This window comes from Dermacentor albipictus, unplaced genomic scaffold (assembly GCF_038994185.2).
Source record: "Dermacentor albipictus isolate Rhodes 1998 colony unplaced genomic scaffold, USDA_Dalb.pri_finalv2 scaffold_23, whole genome shotgun sequence".
In the NCBI taxonomy this organism is placed as follows: Eukaryota; Metazoa; Arthropoda; class Arachnida; order Ixodida; family Ixodidae; genus Dermacentor; species Dermacentor albipictus.
This window is the reverse complement of record NW_027225577.1, coordinates 4,842,953-4,866,589: the sequence shown is the minus strand read 5'-3', so window position 1 is coordinate 4,866,589 and position 23,637 is coordinate 4,842,953. Positions and strand designations below refer to the sequence as shown.

At 45.9% G+C, this 23,637-nt stretch overlaps 1 protein-coding gene and 1 long non-coding RNA gene across 5 annotated transcripts in view; one reads left to right on the top strand and one right to left on the bottom strand.

Moving 5' to 3' along the window:
- Positions 1-23,637, bottom strand: part of LOC139052454 (alpha-2C adrenergic receptor-like) — a 744,579-nt gene that overhangs the window by 265,176 nt on the left and 455,766 nt on the right. The window lies entirely within an intron of this gene.
- Positions 18,331-21,959, top strand: LOC139052445 (uncharacterized). Its single transcript, XR_011509907.1, has 3 exons — positions 18,331-18,445; positions 19,392-19,519; positions 21,576-21,959. It is a non-coding gene; the product is annotated as an uncharacterized lncRNA (long non-coding RNA).

Below are 23,637 nucleotides of genomic sequence, written 5' to 3'. Positions count from 1 at the left end.
CTCTCTCTTCCTTTCTATCGCGTGCATCCTTCTTCCAGACGCTGAAAAGCCTCTGCCGAAGCGCACTTGAATCGGTAGGAGTAGCTATGGTAAAATAAGATGAGAAAGAGGGGGCGGGGGGGACGGGGATCGGAAACGAGGGCCAGATATATATATACAGTGAACTCCTTGCAAGCGCTTTATCCAAGCCTCCCGCCCAGCCCATAAATCCAGCTTTCAAAGCAAGACGGCGAGAAACGAGACGACGGGAAAGTATGGAAGAGCTGCTCCGCTTGCTAGTAAAGTGGAAACACGAAAAGAACAGAAGGAAAAAAAAACGGGTCAATGGAAAGGGCGAGGGGGGGGGGGGGAAGGAGGGATGCGAAAGGGGAAGTTCTGGCAGGGTGAAGAAGCCAGATTCTCCCTCGAAAACTTTCGGTTCCCTGCAAAGTGATATAAATGACTCGTCAAGTGAATACCACGCGCAAGAACTACCGCGGCCGCCGCCACCACCAACGCCACCGCCAGGGATTCCGCTGCATACATTGTTTTCAGTGCCTCTCCTCTTCTTATCTTCGTCTCTCTCTCTCCCTCACTCTATTTTGCCCCGTTGAACGCGAGTTGGATGAAGTGCGCCGAGTACACGTGCAACAGCGGGGCGAGCGAGGGAGCGGGTTCAGCATGCACGATGGTGAGAGGGTGTAGCGTGGTGAGCCGTGAACGGTGGTTAAAAGAGCACGCGGGGCGAGGGCCTGCGGAGGAGGCGGCCCGGAGAAGTGAGGTCCGCGCGCGTGAGCCTATAGCGAGCTTGCGAAACTATCCGCTCAGAGGGGCGATAAATGGCTCGGGGCCAAAGCGCTCGCGCGCGAGGCCGACGCCGTGGGGCTTTTTTGCCGCAGCGGCGTCGAGCAGCCACCCCGCGAGGCACGAGCAGTAGGCGACGAGGTATACGAACACACAAACACGCGAAGCACCGGCGACGCTCGCTAGTGCGCCCGCTGTGTCCGCTTAACGCCAGTCGTGCAAGAGTGCCGGAGGTGGCCGTAGCTACGGCTAAACCAAACGCACGAGCCCTTCATCGCAGCGCGCGCTGCGGCTGACAGGAGGGACTTAGGCGGATCGAGTTCCTTCGCATTACTATAGCTATACAGAATACAGTGGCCGTCGCTTCTTTTACACGCTTCAACACCAATCGCTGTTACGCACGTCCTAAGCAATGCACAGGTTAAATCACCCAGGAGTTATAAAAAATTGAGGGATAGGTTAACGTTGGCTGGGTGGGGGCCTTGGAAGGACATTGTCGCCGGTGATCTTGTACATATCTTGAGCTTCAATATAGGAATTCAGCAAGGTACCCGATTCTGACAAACAGGTTACTTAATTATGAGTTCCAGATAGATATGAAGCGCAATATGTCGGTCGGCGTGCTGTAGGTGTCACTTTACGTGTATAGGAGAACTATCTAAAATATTGATAAGTAACGCACATGTGCAGGCGGGAAGAAAGGAAGACGATGCAATGTAAAGGAGGAAATCTCATCTGTACAATCAGACGTTGTTTTTTTCCTCAGATGTGCATTGGCTTGTGATGCGTCGGATTTTATTGTGTTTTGTATTTTTGAGTAAAGCATCAAATAAAGAAAGCACTTGTCCTTGTTCGCTTTTTTCACCTCCTGTTTTTCCGTTAACTTCCGTTCAGCTCCGTTAACTAGAGTCCGTTAAACAGCATCTGCGTTATTGAAAGCACGCGCTTCGGCTTTGACAAACATAGCAGCTACCACTATACTTACCACAATTGAAGGTGTTGGTCAACTACCAGCCGCGTTTACGAGGCATCGTAGGTTCCCAACAGTGAACGGCTTGACTTTCGCTTGCCCGGCAATCGTTTTTGACTGATATACGCGGCAGGTTACATAACAGCGTTGAATTGCAGCTTCCTCGAACGTGGTTGAGCTTTTACGTTTGTGACTGTCTCGACTGACTACTACACGCACGTGTGTCGTCATTCTCGATATTTTCGTAGCAGGAGCTGATGTATCAGCTATTACAGATTGGCGATTGTATCACTTGCCATAGCGGCCTGCCAGTGGGTCCGTCATTGGCAGTTGCGATACGTCGTTGGCATTCTTACCACTGCATGTTATACTGCGTGAGACTCGGTTGCAGTAAATCGGGAATCCCGCACGCTCCTTACATTTATTTTGTTGAAGCCGAATTAACACAGCAAGTTGGGCGGATTGGTGACTGAACATATTCCTAGAGGCAAGCAGCGCCACCCGGATGAAGGACAAAAGGAAGCGGACGATACGTACGCAGAACTAACAACTGGCTTATGTTTTCAAACAAGTGATTAAATGATCATGCGATGAAGTGACGCGTACAAGTGGTGAAAGGATGTCAGCCTATCTCGCCATTCAAAAACTTCCTTTCTTTATCATGCAGAGAGACAAGACTGGCTGAGGGATGCGCCTGAGTTGGCATGCAAATTATTTCAACTCTTCATAGTAAAATATTTAGCGCGCTAAATATTTTACTATGAATTCGTACGAACTCGCCCAACTATCAGTTCTGCTGTATTTCAACTCTGTTTCTCAGGAAGCACCCCACAAACCGATGGAAACGGCAAAAAAAGTTTGCAGTCATCCGTTATGACATCAGGTGGGGCATGGTTTAAAATAGACAGCCATAAAATATGGTGTTCAGGTCGTCCTTTCAGCTAAACACTCGTTAAACGGGATTTTTGAATGCCAAGATAGGCTGACACCCTTTCACCACTTGTACGCGTCACTTCGTCACACGATCAGATTCCCTGTATATTTATTCACTTGTTTGAAAAAAATAAACCAGTCGGTAGTGCTGCGCTCGTACCATCCCCTTCCTTTTGTCCTTTGTCCGGGTTGCGCTACCCAGCCCTAGGAATATGTTGTTGAAGCCGCAAAACGAGACGACGTCATTCGTTCAACCCTCGGTGACTGCACTGAAGTCTGCAGTTGCGAAACGGCACGTTTAAAGTGCCCCGAGGTTCTCCAAAGGGAGAAATCCTGCGCGCAAACGTCGCTCATACATACGCCCGCACTCGAGAGTGGGAGGGGGGCGGGAGGTGCGGGGGAGGATCGTACGGAACGTACGGGCGCAGGCGGCCCGTGGAAACGCGCGCGCGTGCGGTTTCTCGCCAGGCCTCCTTTCTTGCGCGTTGCCGCGAGGCATGCCACCCGAGGCGTCGCAGCCAGTGCGAGAGGGCGTGTGCGCGAAAATTGAATGCGACAGCTGGAGCGGACAAAGCACTCTTACAGTCGTGCCGTGCCGTACCCTCTCGGGGGAGAGGGCATCCGTGATCGACCTGACGGAGGATTTTAACCCTGCCGGGCGAGGGCCGAAGTCGCTTGCGTGGAACCGGCGGATGATCCTCTGGAAACGGGTGCAACGAACTTATGAGCTGCAGCCGACACGCGTTTCAAGCAGGCTCCACAGTTGTGTCGAAATGTCCTTGGAGAAGTTTGTACGCTGAAGAAGAAGAAATCGTTTTCCAGAGGCCACATTATACCTACGATTGCGTGGTGACTGAGTGCCGGAGAAGTGAAGCGCCGTTAAGTGGAGTGCTAAGTTGTTCAGCAGGGGAGAAAACGAGCCGTATAGAAAACTCTTCAGATTAGAAGTTGGATGCATTTTAACTGCTATAGCCTTGCTTGCGTCATTTGCCAAATAAAGGAAAATACTGCCAACCGCCGATCGAAGCTCAGTCGAGAGATCGGGTGTGACTGTGTCGTATCGGACCAGCGAGGAAATTTTAGGCATATTGCACGAGACTACGGACAGTGTTATAACACTGTAGACTTCCGTATATATATATATGGCTGCATCGTCGATTAATTTGCATGCCATGTGTAGTGCAAGGCTTCCACGATGTGTTTCTAGAGTAAGTTAACGCGCAACGTCATAATGAATGTTGCTATGGTACGTACTTCGACCTACGCGCTTTCTAACCGCTCGACGTATTGTGAAAAACAGCAAATAAGTGTCGTGTCATGTACCCCGAGGAAACAAAGCTAGCAGAAATGGAATAACTTCCAGCTATTCCATTCACTTGCCATCACTCCGCCTACGTTGTCGCCGGTGCCGGCCTGTCCGGATCCAAATTTCCCCGAAAACATTGATTACATTATAAAGCCTAATACCCCTTTTTTAAAGAGAATATTATATGTTGGGGCCACTAAGAGTTGACAAAGGTGGCAAAATATCTCATAAGCTCCCAAACTTTCTATTCTAAAATATCCCGTTTCCAATTTTTTAATTGACGCCTTTCACGTTACATTACATGGTTGGTCAGCCGGAGCGAAAAAATATTAAAAAATAACCAAGGCGTAATGTCTTGAATGCTGTAGCCCTCTACGCTAATATCGTCATGCAACCTGCTGCTTGTGAGACGCAAACTTGACAACAGTACCAATAACATTATCCCAGAACACACCAATAAGCTGTCACAGAGTCACAGAACATTGCCAGTTGAAAACAGGTGCTATAACAAGTATAGCACTACGTATGATTCTGTAATGATCATAGAGCAGTTTACGATATTGACACTTCATCTTTCAAAAACAAATAAAAATGACTCAATAGAAATACGAGAAAGGGTTTAGATGTGTTAATCACTGAAACTTATTGAGCGAGACTGGAAACAGGTGACACAAAAAGAAGGAACACGAAGAAATCGTTGTGTTATTTCATGTTTGTCATGTTCTTCCAGCTTCCTTCATGTTCCTCCTCTTTGTGTTGTCTGTTTCCTGCCTCGCACAATAAGTACCAGACGTTAATAATGAACCACCTAGGCCTGCAGGATATTCTTCTCAGCTGTGTTCAGACGTGTTTACCGAAAATGCATCTTCGGTTCATGATGGGCGAAACACCGCGATGATTTTGGCGACTACTGTAGGTATGCTACATTACATATAACTGTATTTGTTCGTTTTCTATTGACTCGCGAGCACAAACTTGGATTGACTCCATCTGAGCGTCGGCTTGAAGAAGGCAAAATACAACGCACCTAGTCTTCTTCAAACTCCAGACTACAAGATAAAGCCGGAACGATAAAGGACATCACTCACTTCCGCCCTTGTAGAAACGTCACGGGCACGGCTTGACGTCACCAACAACGCCTTCATTGAACGCAACATCATCTCTCTGGTGAAAGCGTGGCACGAAGGAACAAAACAACAGCTACGCAAAACAGCAGCCCACCGGGTCGCCGCACCCTCAGCAATAAGAAAAGCGAGCTTCGTCGCTATAGGGGGCGTTGTCGTCGTCGTCTCTTGAGCTTCACCGCCGACGCGGCTGCGACCGAAAGGAACGCGCGCGCCGTTTGTCATTTCACGTTGTCAGCGGTGATCGATGGGTAAAAGGGGATTTTGACAGCGCGATTTGGGCAATACGTTTGGTGTATGGCGGAGGAGGTCAGATCGCGACAAGTTGAGCACCTTTGATGGGGCTTCCCCGTGCAGCTAGCGGGCGTTTATTGAATTTCAGCTTTTCCGCGTGCACGCACGCCAACGCTTTTCAACCGTTTCTTTTGTCCCGCAATCCCTGGCTCCTGTTTTTCGAAATTTGAGTGGACAAACAGCCCACATGATATATTACGGAACGCTTATGCGCTCTAACGTGTACGTTTTCTCCGCTTCGAGGGGCAGATCTATATGTCCATTAGTTTGCATTTACTATATTGGTATTTTTTGTTCGTGTGTCGGCCGGCTTTTGAGGCGCTCCGGAAGTGTCATACCGTACGTGGACGGGGTAGGCGCAGACCGACGGGGGAATCACCTATGCGCAACTCGTGCCAGATGAATAGGAAGGTAACGTAGTGTATAACGCAGCCGTAATGAGAAGGTAAAATCCACCTATGCATAACTATCACGCCTGAGTACAAGTGTTTGCACGAGCAATATTACGGCGGCCACATCAAAGCACCATTAGCCTTCTCCCGATCTCTTGACGTCCATAAAAAAGTCGTGCAAAGCCGCAAGTGATCAATCGGCATGGTGCCCATGGCCTAATATGCAAATACGCTGTACGCGCACGAGCACGACCGTATGAATGAGCCTAGGCAATGTGAGCGTACTACCAGCGTCAAATGAAACGTGAACAGTGAAGCGCGTGACCCAAGCATAAGTGAAGGTATAAGTGCGCGCCGTCCAGTCATCACCACTGACCGGCGCACCCATCCGGTTTGGCCACACTGCGCAAGCTTGTCAATCGAAAGAATGAATGTGGCGCACAAGCGGCAAACCGCATGATAGAATGATGACGGTGCAAACTGCACCACGCACACCGCTGTTCGCGCTTCATTTGACGCCGATACCACTTACGGTTTCGGCGAACTGTGCGACAATACTCGCCGTAAACTGCAGTATTTTATCTTCTGCCCTCGTATGTTTTTATTTTCTCCCTTCGAAACATAAGAACCAGAACGCAAACGAAAATATCTCACTATTGGGCGTTGCTATAGAGCTATCGCGCAGTGCGGCCAAACCGGATGGGCGCTGGTCAATGGTTCATTTCTTGTTGCTTGTACACTACCTTACTATACGATACTGTTGCATTGAGATGTTACCTATCACAAGTGTTCTTGAACAGGGCGTCCCGATAGAGTCTGACAATGGGACCTCCTTCTGCCTAATAAACACTTGTAATGTGACCCGACTTCTAACAATACATTTTGATTCCTAATTCTGATTCTGATTCTGGACAGCGCGCACTACACCTTCCCTTATATTTGGACCACACGCTGCGCCGTTCACGCTTCATTTGACACTGATAGATGCTGATAGCACAATCTTGCTCTCCCCTCAGAAAATTATCGCACCCACGAAACCACGATATGGTGAAAGTCGATGCTTTGGGAGGTTTGCCGAAGGATCTACACATGCTTAATTGGGCTTGTACATGCTGCTAGCTACAGTCCTTCCTATTTTTCATTATGCAGTCACCTGCAGAACAACACTTTGGTTGACAGCCTTCGCGAAAGAACGGGCTATGATTAGATTAGATAGATAGATAGATAGATAGATAGATAGATAGATAGATAGATAGATAGATAGATAGATAGATAGATAGATAGATAGATAGATAGATAGATAGATAGATAGATAGATAGATAGATAGATAGATAGATAGATAGACAGATAGACAGACAGACAGACAGACAGACAGACAGACAGACAGACAGACAGACAGACAGACAGACAGACAGACAGACAGACAGACAGACAGACAGACAGACAGACAGACAGACAGACAGACAGACAGACAGACAGACAGACAGACAGACAGACAGACAGACAGACAGACAGACAGACAGACAGACAGACAGACAGACAGACAGACAGACAGACAGACAGACAGACAGACAGACAGACAGATAGATAGATAGATAGATAGATAGATAGATAGATAGATAGATAGATAGATGAGAGTTGTGTTGGCTGTGTAAGTTGGTCTTTGGTATAAAAATGAACTATTACATGGACAGTGATAAGCGCCTAATTTATGAGCACTTAGTAGGTAAACAGGGCGTTTCACGTAACTTGAAGCAACGATTTGCGAAAGTGGTTAACCGCAGCTTAATGTACCCAACCACATATGGTTTGCCGTCATGTGACGCTCCTCAAAATATACGTTCCGCTTAATCATTTAATTAAATGAGACCAATCATTCGAAATTTTGAATATTCACTTTAGTTCCATGTGCGTTTTGTTACGTTGTAGAGGGAGTTCAGAAATTACCGATCTCATTTTTGGTGCCGAAGTACGTGCTGCGTGGTGATTTTCTTTCCGTCGCCTAAAGAAAGCATTACCGTGCTCAAGTGCTATCGTATTGCAGAGCTCTCAACCATGCTTCGAGCCTATCGCTTATCAGGGACGACGGCGCTTCGTTTCGCAGTGCATATGAACCTTTTTTTCTGTTTTTCAGCGATTGTTTTAAGTACACATCTGCCTTTCACTACATAACTTTGATAATACTGCTCGAGCTTGCAGAGGACTCTTCGTGAACTCAAGCGAAAGTGCCTGGAGACGTGGCTTGCTCAGCGTGTGCTGCGCGTAACTTCCTTCGCAAGGCAAGTGAACCACCGAAAGCGAACGCATATTTTATCTGCGCGATAGGTGGGCATGTGCGCGGTGTCGCATCAGCAGCATTCTAAAAACACGGTGCAAGAAAAGGGACTCGGGTTGCCCAAGTTATTTCCATAAACATTTGATTAGATCAGTAAGAAAACAAGATACATGGCATGCACAGGGAGCAAGGACATGCATCCAAGATTACATGCAACTTTTGACTCTAGTTGGCATTTCTGCAATAATACTTGTTTGACGACCTTTAAGTTTTCTTATTTTGTAGTTGCAAATATGTGTTACTGCTGTCGTATGGGCGCATGTAAGAAGAATACGTGTCGCTCTGCAATTGCTGGTCATAGGAAAAGAGCTTGGCCTCTATTCACGCACACGCGCAGAAGCTCTTGTGCTAAAATGGTCCATAAGAGCAAAATGGCTGAATTCCGGGCCAGTTGGTACGTACCTGAAAGAAAGAAACCAGTAAAAAAACAACACAAAGGACCAGACGTTGTGGTCTGAACCTCTCCTCTTGTTCTTTTTGTACACACTAAACATTTTTACACCCTTATGGGTGTTAATAGGGGTGCTTTCGGCATTTACACCCATGCTCACACCCTTCTAGCACCCTTTTCGGCCAAAGCACCCTATCACAAGGGTGGATACCACACATAAGGTGTGACTTTGCTCAAAGAAGGGTGTTAAATCGACGCCTGAAGGGTGTTGAACGTATTGATGCATAAATCTGAGTAACGTGTACACGTCCACGCATTGAGCAATATGTGTATGTATTGCATTTTTAATGCGAAAGCGTTTCATGGCCTTTCAGGTAGGAAAGGTGGCGTTCTCCGCAACAACAATCCATACGGGACCCTGCTCATGCCAATCTTGTCATTTACCTTGAAAGCATTCAGAAAGCACTCAGAACCGCGCCGCCCGTTTTATTCTCTCAAATTATTCACTTCATTCTAGCGTCATGTCCATGAAAAGAACACTAGGTGAACCTGACTTTGGTTACGTCGCAAATACTTTCGTCTCTGTTTTTTCATGGAATATGCTAATTTAACCCTTCTCGTAAAGAAAATCTTTTTACCACACGAAGTTGTCGTCTCGCATCGACCATCAACACAAAATTGATGTGCAATTCTTCCTTTTTGCCAAGAACAGCCACTGAATGCAACCGCCTTCCCGCCTCCACAGTCTCAATTTGTGACACCATTAATTCAAGGTCGCCGTTCAAATGATCTTATGGTTTGATTTTGTATTTTTGCGCTGCATTGCAATTATTGCGTATTTTCACCACTTCTTTCTGTTGTGCCTACTAGGCCTTGAATGTATATAATAAATAAATAAAATGTGAAGTCATCACCGTCTTGTATGACGTCAGTAGTGATACAGAAGGTAGTAAATACAACAACGTTAAGTATGAGCAATTATGGGTAAATAATGTGAAATAATGTGAATAAGGGTGGAATAAATTGCATTAAGGTTCGTACAAACTATAGCACGGTGGATTACGGGAGATTAAGGTAGAATTGTGAAGAACACGTGACAATGTATGAACTAACTTATCATGGTCACGTGACAATTGCAAGTGTAGATGTGTGAAGCGATTAAGTTTTCCCATTCCTAAGTGACTGTCGATATTTCTTCGAGGATTCTGATGTTACTGGCATGACGGCCACTCCAAAAATGTATCATCCAGAAAAAGAACGCCCTTTCACTTACAATTCCATTATCATTATTTTTCGTGCTCACAGGAATATTAACAAGCAATTAAACACTTCTAGAAAAACTGCAGTAGCAGAGCGAAAACACGAGAGCAACTTGCGCAATTCTGCACTAATATTTCGGTGCCCTTAATAGCCCAACAAAAAGTGTTGAAATGGAAGAAGCTGTTTGGATACATTGCTGAACAAACAGGGACGTGCTGTGGGACGAGCCTCTGCTGTACAATGGCATCAACGTACAACTTGCATGGTGAATCCATAAAGAAGACTTATAGAGGCGAGATCACGTTGGAAGTTCTCAAACCCGAATTTCCACGTACCTTGCCTAATTCATTCAGAGGTTTACTAAGCTACTGATCTGCTTTCTAAGTGCTTTCTAAGTCCTCAAATACAGCTTGTAAGGCAGAGCCTGTATGTTAAGGGCTGGTGTCGTCAAAGCTGTAATTTCTTATCCAGAGCATACGCACTTGCAAACGCAGTCTTCAGTCTCCTCATGAAAGTTTACGCGTCGCTGTCGCACGACCAAGATGTGAGCGTCTTTATCGAGCCATGATATCGCTGAAACTACGCTGTGACCTCGCAAAGTTGCTTCGTTCGGACGCAGCGAATAATCTAATCGCACCAGCAGAAGAGCGCCGATCGTCTCGCTCACGGTCCCGATTTGTGTACTGTACCCTCAGTGATGCAGCACAGACTGCGCCCCCCACCCCAAAATAAAATGCCCGGCACGAAACGTAGTAGCAACTACCCGCCTCACCGCTCTAGTTAGAGACCACAACGAAGCAGCAGCAAACAGGCGGCCATGCGAGCAAGCAAACCTGTCAGAATAAACGTTCAATTTGCGCGGCCGCCCCATGCCCAATGAAAAGCGACCGGAAGTGACGGCCGACGCTGTATCATCACTTCGGCGCGCGGCAGGACGGGAAGGCGGAAGCTGCGCCATCATGCTCGTTTTCGCGTGCGTTCGCGTCGCGCGCTGTCAGGCCCCGTACACTCTCAAGTTCAACTAATGGCCACAGAGGGCGAAAAAATCGACCGCGCGCCGCTGCTAACAAAGCCGACCTAGTAGCATCACCTCGGGATTCGTTCGTTAGTTCCAACATTTCCCGGTAGAGGCGCCGTAATAAGCGCAATTTTATCTTACAAACTTTCTCTTACAATTACCGAAGCATTTTCTTTTACATAAAAACAGGGCAAAATTATCATTGCTAATTAGATATTGTACTCTTTGTTAGTAAGTTTATTGTTTCTTCGCCATTATGAACGCAAATAGCGTTCAGCATCATCGATCTTTCACGCGACCTCTGGCCTGGATTTAAAATTTTTACCGGTATTTCCGAGTGCACGGCGGCACGGATTCATTCGTTCGTACACTCAAGACTGGTTGCTTCTTTGTTTCTAAAACTAGTTTCTTGCGCTTCTATGTAACTTGAGGTGAAGTTACGTGTTTGCAAGCGGACATGTAAGCCCGGCAGTTGGGTTTCGGTCGTGAGCCATTCGGAACAGGTCTGCATCGAAACGGGAGCTGGATTTTGCTGCGGCTGACAACGGCAATAACGGTGAGTCGTTTAACACCGCTGCTTCAATCGTTATATAATATCTGTCTCATTACCTTCCAGGCGGGCACAAGTTAACGAACTAGATCCTGCATTACATATGGGCAGTGAGGATCTCAGTTGCTGTTTCCTAAATAAACCTTTACTTGCGAGGCTGTCGTTTGGTTTACACACACAACCAGGAAAGAAAGAGCGATATCGGAACGCGCGTCTCATTTTTCATGTTATTGTAGCCGTGGTTGTAGGTGACTGAGTAGCCTTATCAATATACAGATTAAACTTTTTTTCGAGTCGGCCGGCAACGTCTTTCGTCCACAAAACCGAATAATCCTTTGGTAAAATGAAGTGAAAGTACAGAATTTAATGTATTAAACAGTTGCAAGCATGATACCCATATTTCGTACTTGTTGGTTCCAAATGTTCTTGCTGTTCAGATTGGTTTACCGTAGGGCATTTATTTTTGCAGTAGTGAAGCGGTGCATCACGTTCGTGGAGAAAAATAATGCATCAGTTCTAATAGCTTCATGACTTTCATGCATTTGCTTGAGTAACTAGCAGTGTGATCACTTCTAGAGCATAAATGAACCCACAAATGTTCTCATTTGTGATCTTAATAGTACTTGCGCTGTTGACATGCATTGTAGTTAGGCAGACATCAATTTTATGGGCAATAGCAATATTTATTTAACATGCTGCTTAAGCACCCTAGAATAGACAGTGTACATTTGCATGTGTTCTGTAGTCGCAAATCATTACAACATATATGTCACACCTTTTTGCATTTCATATTGCAAAACTTTGCTTTTTCAATTTCTGATTCAGTCAAAATTTCTGTTCCAGACATGCAGTAATGAGGACGGCACCAGTATAAAGCAACACACTCCACGCACTAAACAGAAGCTGCTGCCTGCTACGACAAGGTCATTGTGTGGACATTGGCTACTACTACAAGGTAAACAACATATGGTTCAGAAATAAATATGTTTGATCTATGCTGTATTGGCTTGCCGTTTGCAGCAGATATGAATGTTTGTTCATATATATGGTTCAGTATAATTGGTTCGAACATATAAAACCCACATAAATTTGGCTAATCTGTGCTATATCTCACGTGTCACCGTTTTGCCCCAACAGAGTCTATGCCAAGCACATCTTGGTCAACACAGGAGCTCCTATCTGCACCAACAGGAAGGGGCTGGAGCCGAATTTGCAAGGCTTTTACACCAAGAACAAAGAAGCACATGCACAAGAATATGGATGAGATATCAAGTCTGCAAAGGACTGTGTTAAGACTGCAAAGAGCTTCAGCCACCATTCCACCAGCACGGACATTTGGCTGAGTCATCCAAGTAACTCAAAAAGGACTTTCTAGAAATTCTTCGTCTTCAGATGCACCTGCAACATCTGACCAAGCACGGACGACGCTGGCCAAAAGATTGAGTTTCATCAGTTCGTCCTTAATCAGCTTCCAAGCCATGTTAATTCCGTTTGTGCGAAGTGTAATTTTTCTTCTATAAATGCAAGCTTTCTCATTGCCCATTTTTGTTAGAGGTTATTCATCCTCATCCAAATATAAAGGTCAACCTTTATATTTGGATATTTCGCTGATACTTAATACCAGTCACTGTCTAGCAGCCTAACATATCTGTAGCAGTATCTTCTAGTGTATGTTGTCATGCGCAATTACTCTCCTGAAATAGCTGATGCAGCATCGGCATGCGTCTTGCATTAACCTATGCACATGTGCTATGCACCATTTTACTTTTCTTGGTGTTTTTAGCCTTCAATGCTTGCAGAGCAGAGTGGCTTCTCTCTTGAATGCAAGCTTTCTCATTTTCCATATTCCTAGTCTCGTTGATGATTGCTCCTCTTCCTTGATAGCCTGGGTCTTTGTGCAAGCTACAGTGAAGTGATTGATTGCAGAATCTGGTTTTGCTGCCACACTTGGTTGTGGTAACTGTGTTACAGATGTGGGGGCCTGGTCAGTTGCATTGGTAAGCAGTCCCTCGAGGTAAGCATTTGCTCCTGCAGTCCGCAAAGCGACATAGACTCCCAGTATACACACACCGTAACTGGTGCGCCCCGTTCGTTCTGGCCTGCTGCAGCCATGGGCAAATTGTGCTTGTGGCCTACCTCGGCCATGATTTGCTCAAAACGGAGACCAGCATATGTGCTTACATGGTTCGAAGTGTATGAAGTTGATAGCCGTATGGGTGGAAAGACCCGCAAGAATGGCTGCCGAAGGTGATGCCCACAAAAGCGACTTGTCCACATTGCGACAAAGTGGGACACAAAGTGTGAGCCACACATAGCGGCCCCCGAAAGAAAATAAATGTGCAGGTTAGAAAGGAGTTAACGCTAAAATGCCGGGTAGTCCATGTCGCTGTGTTGGTTGCGGCAGCAGATGCCTGCGTCACCTGATTGCTTCGCAATGGAAGTTGCTCATCTTCAACGGCAACTGTTGGTTCAAACAGGTGCAAGGCTCTGTCCAATCTGTTTGTACCGCAGGTTGTCGCTCGTTACCAGACCACCACATGTGACAAAGGCAAGCATTATGCCTGTAAGATGGTTCGTAGCCAATGTATAATGTATTGTCAACCTCAAGCGGTGACTGATTGCCATTTAATTTTGCTGTTATGTCACTTGGTTACGGTCGCAGTTTTATGTTTTTCGAATATTGCTGCCTGGTCGGTTGCACTGGGAAGCAGCCTCTCGAAGTAAGAATTTGATCCTGCAGTCTGCAAAGCGACATAGACTCCCAGTATACACACACCGTAACTGGTGCGCCCCGTTCGTTCTGGCCTGCTGCAGCCATGGGCAAATTGTGCTTGTGGCCTACCTCGGCCATGATTTGCTCAAAACGGAGACCAGCATATGTGCTTACATGGTTCGAAGTGTATGAAGTTGATAGCCGTATGGGTGGAAAGACCCGCAAGAATGGCTGCCGAAGGTGATGCCCACAAAAGCGACTTGTCCACATTGCGACAAAGTGGGACACAAAGTGTGAGCCACACATAGCGGCCCCCGAAAGAAAATAAATGTGCAGGTTGGAAAGGAGTTAACGCTAAAATGCCGGGTAGTCCATGTCGCTGTGTTGGTTGCGGCAGCAGATGCCTGCGTCACCTGATTGCTTCGCAATGGAAGTTGCTCATCTTCAACGGCAACTGTTGGTTCAAACAGGTGCAAGGCTCTGTCCAATCTGTTTGTACCGCAGGTTGTCGCTCGTTACCAGACCACCACATGTGACAAAGGCAAGCATTATGCCTGTAAGATGGTTCGTAGCCAATGTATAATGTATTGTCAACCTCAAGCGGTGACTGATTGCCATTTAATTTTGCTGTTATGTCACTTGGTTACGGTCGCAGTTTTATGTTTTTCGAATATTGCTGCCTGGTCGGTTGCACTGGGAAGCAGCCTCTCGAAGTAAGAATTTGATCCTGCAGTCTGCACAGCGACATAGACTCCCAATTTACGCACACCGTGATTCGTGCTCCCCGTTCACCCTTTCCTGCTGCAGCCATGGGCAAATTGTGCCTCTGGCCTTTCTCGGCCGCGATTAGGCATGAACGGAGACCAGCATAAGTGCTTACATGGTCGGACGTGTATGAAGTTGGGTGGAAAGGCCCGCAAAAGTGGCCGATGAAGGTGATGCCCACGAAAGCGACTTGTCCATATTGAGACAATGTGGGACACCAAGTGTGAGCCACACATTAGCGGCCTCCAAAAGAAAAGAAACATGCAGGCTGGAAAGGAGTCAATGGTAAAATGATGGGTAGTCCATGTCGCTGTGTAGGCTGCGGCAGCAGATGCCTGCGTCACCCGACTGCTTTGCACTGCAAGTTGCTCATCTTTAACAGCGACTGTCGCCGCAAACAGGTGGGACACTCTGTCCAATCTGTTTCTGCTGCTGGTTGTTGCTCGTTAGTAGACCACCACGTGCGACGAAGTCGGGCACTACGCCTGTAGGTAGGCAGCTCAATGTACCCTAAGAGACCCGTGTATGTGAATGCTCACTGTTGCCATATGGTTCGTCGCCAATGTATGATGTATTGTCTGAACCTCATGCGGTGACTGATTGCTGTTTAATTTTGCTGTTATGTCACTTGATTATGGTCGCAGTGTTATGTTTTTCGAATATTGCGGCCTGGTCGGTTGAACTGGGAAGCAGCCTCTCGAAGTAAGAATTTGATCCTGCAGTCTGCACAGCGACATAGACTCCCAATTTACGCACACCGTGATTCGTGCTCCCCATTCACCCTTTCCTGCTGCAGCCATGGGCAAATTGTGCCTCTGGCCTTTCTTGGCCGCGATTAGGCATGAACGGAGACCAGCATAAGTGCTTACATGGTCGGACCTGTATGAAGTTTGGTGGAAAGGCCTGCAAAAGTGGCTGATGAAGGTGATGCCCACGAAAGCGACTTGTCCATATTGAGACAATGTGGGACACCAAGTGTGAGCCACACATTAGCGGCCTCCAAAAGAAAGAAACATGCAGGCTGGAAAGGTGTCAATGCTAAAATGATGGGTCGTCCATGTCACTGTGTAGGCTGCGGCAGCAGATGCCTGCGTCACCCGACTGCTTTGCACTGCAAATTGCTCATCTTTAACAGCGACTGTCGCCGCAAACAGGTGGGACACTCTGTCCAATCTGTTTCTGCTGCTGGTTGTTGCTCGTTAGTAGACCACCACGTGCGACGAAGTCGGGCACTACGCCTGTAGGTAGGCAGCTCAATGTACCCTAAGAGACCCGTGTATGTGAATGCTCACTGTTGCCATATAGTTCGTCGCCAATGTATAACGTATTGTCTGAACCTCATGCGGTGACTGATTGCTGTTTAATTTTGCTGTTATGTCACTTGGTTATGGTCGCAGTGTTATGTTTTTAGAATATTGCGGCCTGGTCGGTTGCACTGGGAAGCAGTCTCTCGAAGTAAGCATTCGCTCCTGCAGCCTGCACAGCGACATAGACTCCCAATTTTCATGCACCGTGATTTGTGCTCCCCGTTCGCGCTTTCCTGCTGCAGCAATGGGCATATTGTGCCTCTGGCCTTTCTCGGCCGCGATTAGGCATGAACGGAGACCAGCATACGTGCTTACATAGTCCGATGCGTATGAAGTTGATAGCTACATGGGTGGAAAGGCCCGCAAAAGTAGCTGATGGAGGCGATGCCCACGAAAGCGACTTGTCCATAGCGAGACAATGTGAGACACCAAGTGTGAGCCACACATTAGCGGCCCCCGAAAGAAAAGAAACGTGCAGGTTGGAAAGGAGTGAACGGCTAAAATCTGGGGTAGCCCATGTCGCTGTGTAGGCTGCGGCAGCAGATGCCTGCGTCTCCCGATTGCTTCGCAATGCAATTTGGGCATTTTTAACGGCGACTGTCGCTGCAAATAAGTGGCACACTCTGTCCAATATGTTTCCGCTGCTGGTTCTTGCTCGTTAACCTGACCACCACGTGCGACGACGACGGTGAGCCGTTTACGAGCTCGCGTCAATGATTCCAGCGTATCTCGACATGCAAATTTTATTTCTGCTATTGCACGAGGATGTACACTGCTTGTCTTCTGCCAATAAAGTCGCGCGTTCTGTTCACTCACTTGTGGCTTGTTTGTATGGGCGTCAGTAGAGGCTCTTGGCAATTAGAACGCACCAGCTAAGCGGCAGCGAAGGCATTGAGGCATGCCGCATAGCCTGCAGGGCAAGCACGGCACGTACCAGCGTACGCGACCGGCAAAAAACGGCCATATTGAATTTTGCGCTAAAAAAAAAAAGTTTGCACTTCCGCTTCCTGATTGAGCAACGTCATCTGGCGTCCCCGAAAGTTAGTTCCATGCGCTGCCGCTGCTTATTTTCGAACCACTGCCAAAGGTACAGTTTCCCTTCTCTAAAGTTGTTCTTTATTCTATGGCGCTGTGCGAAGTAATTTTAAACGTGTGATCAGTTTAGCGCGCGGGGTAGAAAAAGATGTGGCCCATGCTTTGTGTATTACTCGTGCCCCACTTCAAAGCAAAGCGTTCGTACGCACTGGAAGATGGATCCACGAAGGCTGAAACGAGAAGTTGCAACGTGCCCGGTTGGTAGTACTGGCATGATGGAAACTTTCAGGCAAGTGCCCGTTTATTTGGTATTTGTTTTGTTCGCTTTAGAAATATCTCACTGTGATCTCGTAGCATAATTCATAATTCGCTAATGTAAGAGCAAGAGCAGCTGCACTCCTACTAGGGCAAGTTAACTACCTGGATCGCGTCCCGTGTGACTAATGTTTGTCAAATCTACATCGGGCGTGGTGCGCCTGCATAGTTACGCTTTGTTTCTCAGCGCTTGAACGTTCATTGATGTGATTCTCTTGTGCGTTCAGCGCGGCTGCTTGTAATACGGTCGTTCGCACTTCAGTTAAATGTGGTCGACCACTTTTGCGTCGCGTAGAAAAAGGACTGGCTTAGCCACCTTTCGAAGGAACCGGCGCGGTATTGGTTCTCCCTGATGCGGTCGCGTGCGGCTGTTGCTGCTTGCCGGACGCCTTCGGCATTTTTTCGGCTCGCTTTGTCTGTGCGTGTGCGCGTGCTCGCGCTCGGCTTGATTTGTGTGTGCGCTCAGCTCTGCTCGCTTTGTGTGTGTGTGCGTGCGTGCGCTCGGCTCGCTGTGTGTGTGTGTGCGTGCGTGCGTGCGTGCGTGCATGCGTGCGTGCGTTCAGTACATGCCGGTTTGTATGGGCCGGCGTGTTTGCGCGTGTGTAGTGCGTACGTGTTTTGTGAGTGTGTTGTCTGTGGGTCGCTGTGTGTGCGTGCACGTGTTAGCGTGTCTGCCTGCATGCATGTATGTGTGCTTGTTTGTGTTCATCAATGTGCGCGTGCGCGCTTTTGTGTCTGCGCTTTGAGAGTGCGTATACTTGTGTGTGCGTGTGGGTGCGTTTTGTGTGCGTGTGTATGTATTGCATGAGGCCGGTAGAGTTTTACTCGCAATAAAACTCTTCCGATTTGGTGCAGCGAGTGCTCCCGCCTGAAAGCCGAGTTTGGTTTCAAGCCACCCTGGACAACTGCTGTATGAGGCGCCGTTTCTCGGAGGACCAGTGGGAAGGCGCCAAGTATACGCTCCGTCCTTGTTCCTCCCATGCCCTGATGAATCGATATCCTTGTTTTTTATTGTGAAAGGAACGTTACATCCAGAGCATAAATAAATGATTAAGAAATCTGGTAGTGTGTTTCGCCATTACAATAATTCCGATCTTAAAGACGTGGATTTCCCATTAGCCCACATTTCTTTTGATGCAGACAACCGCTGAAATTGTTAGCGGCAGGTTATTCGAGACGTTCTACGTAGATAGCAGTTGCCTTCAGGAGCTTTAATGAATTTTGAAAATTTGAAGTGTTGTGCTTTAGAGGTATATACAAGCTTTAGGTCTCCGGGTCATTTGCATGCCCTTCGAGAGCTGTCGCCTATAGCCCTATTGAAATTCGTAACTACAGTTTGGAGCACTGGGGAAGCTAGAAGGTTTGTCCTGGCTCTCGAGAAAGTGGCTGGAGGTGTAGGTTGAGGAGTTTGGGGTTGGTAACACAAAGTATTATTTATACCTTAGCAGTAGGAGTGACACAGGATAAAAAAATGTGTGTGTCAAGCACAGGAAGCTGCTCATGTGGTAGAAGCATGTGTGTGCGTGTGTGTGTGTGCGCCCATGCATGCGTGCGTGTGATGAATTCTCTCCTTAAAAGGGAGTATGTGCGTAAGTGAGCTATTTCATTGCTGGTCTGTTTGCCAGGCAAGAAAACACAATAATCAATTTAACGTGAAATAATAAACTTCAAAGCATACTGGCGTACTGGCGACAGCAGCATACAAGCATGCAGCTGTGTGACAATCTTAATGCATGACTGCATGCAACATCTGGAAGGAGGCTTGCTTCTTCTTCAGTAAGCAGCACAAAGTCCATAGGCTTTTCTCGTGCAAACCAAAACGAGGCTCATTGCCAATGATATTGTCTTTTGCTCTAATAGCATTTGTTTATCTTGTACTTAGAGCGTTGTTTCTCGCAGGTCATGCAGATGGTAGCAGCAATTTCACAATGCCCAGCCTTGGCGCCCCCCATCACGAGCAAGCCACTTGCGTTCGCCTTCAGACAGATGGTTAATGTCTTCTTGAAAGCGGTTGAGAAGACAACATTGTAAGTAGATATAGTTGTGTAGGTAATATAATAAGTCAAGTTATAATTTAAAACTCAGGCTCCTTGGCCGCCTAGGCTTGATATGATGTGCAGTTGTCTGTGGTTGTAAATATTGCCGATGGTACAGTGCATACTGCAGGTATGACTGCTGATCCAAAGTATACATTTGCATTTTCTTGATGGTCTTTCATAATGAGGATTTTCTTTGTGCAAGAATATTCACAGAATGCCGGTGCATTGTAGCATCATATTCTTTATTGTGCATTCACTGCTAATTTCGTATGACCTTCCTGCTACCAATTTATTTGCAGGAAAGAAATATTTGTTTACTCTCTGCAATGAGCTTGTTATTTGCTCATTGCATTACACTCTTCTACCTTTAATTTATTCCCATATAATTATCAAAACCTTAAAATTTCAGCTGTTTTTATTTTGAATACAGTATCAAAATCAAAATGCACCGGATTGCAATCTAGACTGCAAGGGATTTGAAGAAATTACAAGAAACCAGGACCTCTCGGGAGCGTTAAACAAACGTTTCCGCAGGTAATGTGCCTAATTGTACTGAGCTAGCTGCTCACGAAAATTGCAAGCATATTTCATTTCACATAGTTTTGCAGGATATAGCAGGCCTATCATAGTCTCTGAGCACAACCTTACCTCATTTGCATCATGAAAATGTCTCATGCTTAATTTGGGACAAGTTTTGAAAAATAAATGTATCATAATTTTGAAACTACACAAAGTGTTGGTTGAGGCTAGACAGTTTTCAAACAACTTGACCATGTTGAACTTAGCCATTACAGGACGGAAAAAAAACATGCACAGGAGCATTCATTCAATGAAATGTGATGCTTGTGGTTATTTCCCACATGCAAAATGTACTTTTAAGCAAGAGAGGGCAGGTAGCCAATATACAACCATTGTGACTCATGCGGGTAGTAGCAACACAGGATGAGAAATGGTTGTGTCTCTGAGGTTCATTGAATATGTGAAAACTCATATACAGTACCCCCCCCCCCCCTATGAGGGGTAACCGTGCAATATGTTTTGGGCAAGAAAGACGATTGTTCTAGGAGACAAGAAATTTCAGGCTCTATTTGAGAGGCTACAGAAAGAAGGAGCATGTAAATAGTCGCAGATTAACGTAAAATGCATCGGAGTGGCATCACAGTTTAGAGCATGAAGTGGGAGCATGAGGGAGGATCATAAGTTTAAATAAGGGAATACTACTTGTCAGTGCATTGCCAAGCTAACCCATTGAAAGAAGGGGGCGTGCTCTAAGAAAAATAGTTGACAACACATGCTAAATTTTCGAGGAAAGTATGCCAAAATGCCCATTCTTACTAAATTAGTAAATAAGAAATACACGATAAATTTTAGGATGCAGAAAGTGTCTAATAAACTGCATTGGAGAGTTGGATATTGTTGGGCTGGATGCATGTATTGCAGGGCAAATGAGAATGCCAGTGGGGATTCCCTCATTTTCATTTTGTGTGCACTCTCTGTAAAACAGTTCTCTTTGTCTCCTAGTGTAATAATGTTGTGTAAAAACAGTCATTTTTTAATGCCTTGCGCATTTCACTCTTAATGTGCCATATCCCGTAAGCTTCTCACCTGCAGTACTTATAAAGTGTAATGCAGATATATTGCAGATTTCATAATGTCACTTTTGTATTAAGGTCACATACACACTCTTGGACAAATGTCTGTTGTTGAGAGATGTCATTGGTAGTCTTTAAACTTTATTCACTCTTATTTTCTATGGTGAAAAGGCTACTGTAAATTTATGTTTTTGCTGCTGTATGTGCCTTGTGTTCACAATGACATAGTGGTTTAGCATTCACAGTAACATGCAATTCCTTAATTTGCAAAATAGAAACTTCTCCTACCTTTCACTGTCTTGCCCAGTTGCCTGAGTGGTGCATTCTGCCCAGTCACATTAATTAAGCTTGTTACTTTGAGGAGCTTGATGCTTTATCAAATTTTCCGCAAAGTACATGTGTAATTGCACGGACTGAATTCTCATGATTCTTTTCTTATTTTGCTAATGCAGGATGCAAGATTCCAGCAATGCCATGCGCTGCATTTATTGGTCAAGATGCTCAGAGAATGGAGTCCCTGCACCTCGTGGTTAACCGTGAACATTTCTTTTTCTTTTGGAAAGCTAAAGGCCATTTGCTGCATCACTTGCATTTTTGCAGCTCAGATGTGTACTACATTTTTCTAATTTTGAATCAATATTGGCTGTTCAGTATAAAAAATGACGTACAGCGTGAAGGACAAGGACTGCGAGAGGCACACTCCACTGACTTTCAACAATATTTTATTGCGTTGCCACATCGTGTGTGTATACACAGAGGGGTCATGCGCAGAAAATGAAAGCCAGTCACAAGGGGTGTTCTAACAGCAAGTCGTAAAAAGAACATGGTCACTTGAAAAAAAAAAACATCACGATTTCAGTCTGTTTAGATACAAAATTTCACTAGGGGTCAGCGTGATAGAGGGGGCACTAACGCACACACTACCCACTTTTCTGGTGAAATCAGCTTTAATAATTTACCGGGTGAGCTGTGTCTTGCTAAAACTTCCGTATCTTAAAGAGGGGCATGCAGCCGCAGTCCCGGCAATGAATGCCCAAGTGGCCTTGAACAGTGTTATTGGCGTTGTTATAGTGCTCTCTTAAACGATCATTTAGGCGCCTGCCTATCTGTCCAATATATTTACTGCCTCAAAATGGGAATTTGGGAAACCACATTCGTTGCACACATCGCAAAACGTTTTCTGTGCCCGGCAGAGCAACAACTCTGACGTGATTTAGGCGCGTTTACACACTTACAGAGCCTTGCCAGCTTTTCCGGGGCTGAGAAAAGGACTGTGATTTCTGCAGGTTCCCTTATCTTTTTTAGCCTATGGGAGACATCATGAACATACGGTAGCACTGCAAACCTGTGTCTTTCAACCGGCTGGTACCTTGACCGAGCGCGCTCATCATGTTTTGTGCACTTCAGAAGCTGTTCCGCTATGGCTGAAATTAAGGCCAAAGGGTAGCCAACCCAAGAAAGGCAATCAGCCTGTGCAGCAATGCTATGTTGCATCTCGTGTGAGCAAGATTTACTGAGGCTGTTAAAGAGGCAAAGCTTTACAATATCTCATTTGACTTTGTTGGACAGACAGGCAGGCGCCTAAACAATCATTTAGGAGAGCACGATAACAACGTCCATAACACTGTTCAAGGCCACTTCGGCATCCATTGCTGGGACTGCGGCTGCGTGCCCCTCTTTGAAGGTACGGAAGATTTAGCGAGACACAGGTCATCCGGGAAACTATAGAAGCAGATTTCACTAGAAAACTGGCTAGTGTGTGCGTTAGTGACCCCTCTATCGTGCTGACCCCTAGTGAAGTCTTGTATCTCAACAGATAGAAATTCTAATGTTTATTTTTTTCAAAGGACAATGTTCTTAGTACAGTCACTTGCTGTTAGACACCCCTTGTGACTCATATTCTGCGCATGCCCGCTTTTGTGCAAATACACATGATGTGGCGACGTAATTAAATATTGTTGGAAGTCAGCGCAGTCTGTCATCTCTCGCAGTTTTTGTCATTCAAGCTGTACGTAATTTTATCTCATTAATTGCAAACTATCCCAAGAAACTACCCTTGTTCAGTATAATTATAATGTTTGATACGACCATTTGCTGGCAAATGTTAACAGTGTGATATTTAACTTGAACTTTTGCATGACTGCCTATGCCTGTGTTCTTTTAGTAACCAGAGTATGGCTAACTTATTAAACCATATCTGCTAATTTGCATGCTCACATGCTATGCATGCCTTAATCTTGAATTACTGCATCTAAGTGCAAATAATTTAGAAATTTACTATGTATTTTAAAACACTGTCCACATTTTGTGCTCAGCAAAATCGTTAAAGCAGTGGTTTGTTTTTATCAGGCCTCCTACTGCACTTTGCACCCAGGCACTAGTAGATGTGGAATATGCACTCTTTTGATTTATAGTAAGAAAAGAACCTATTTTCAAACTACATATTGTATATGTACCAGTGCCTTAGAGTTACAAAACAAAAATTTATAGAAACTGGCATTGCAGTTAGAAAAA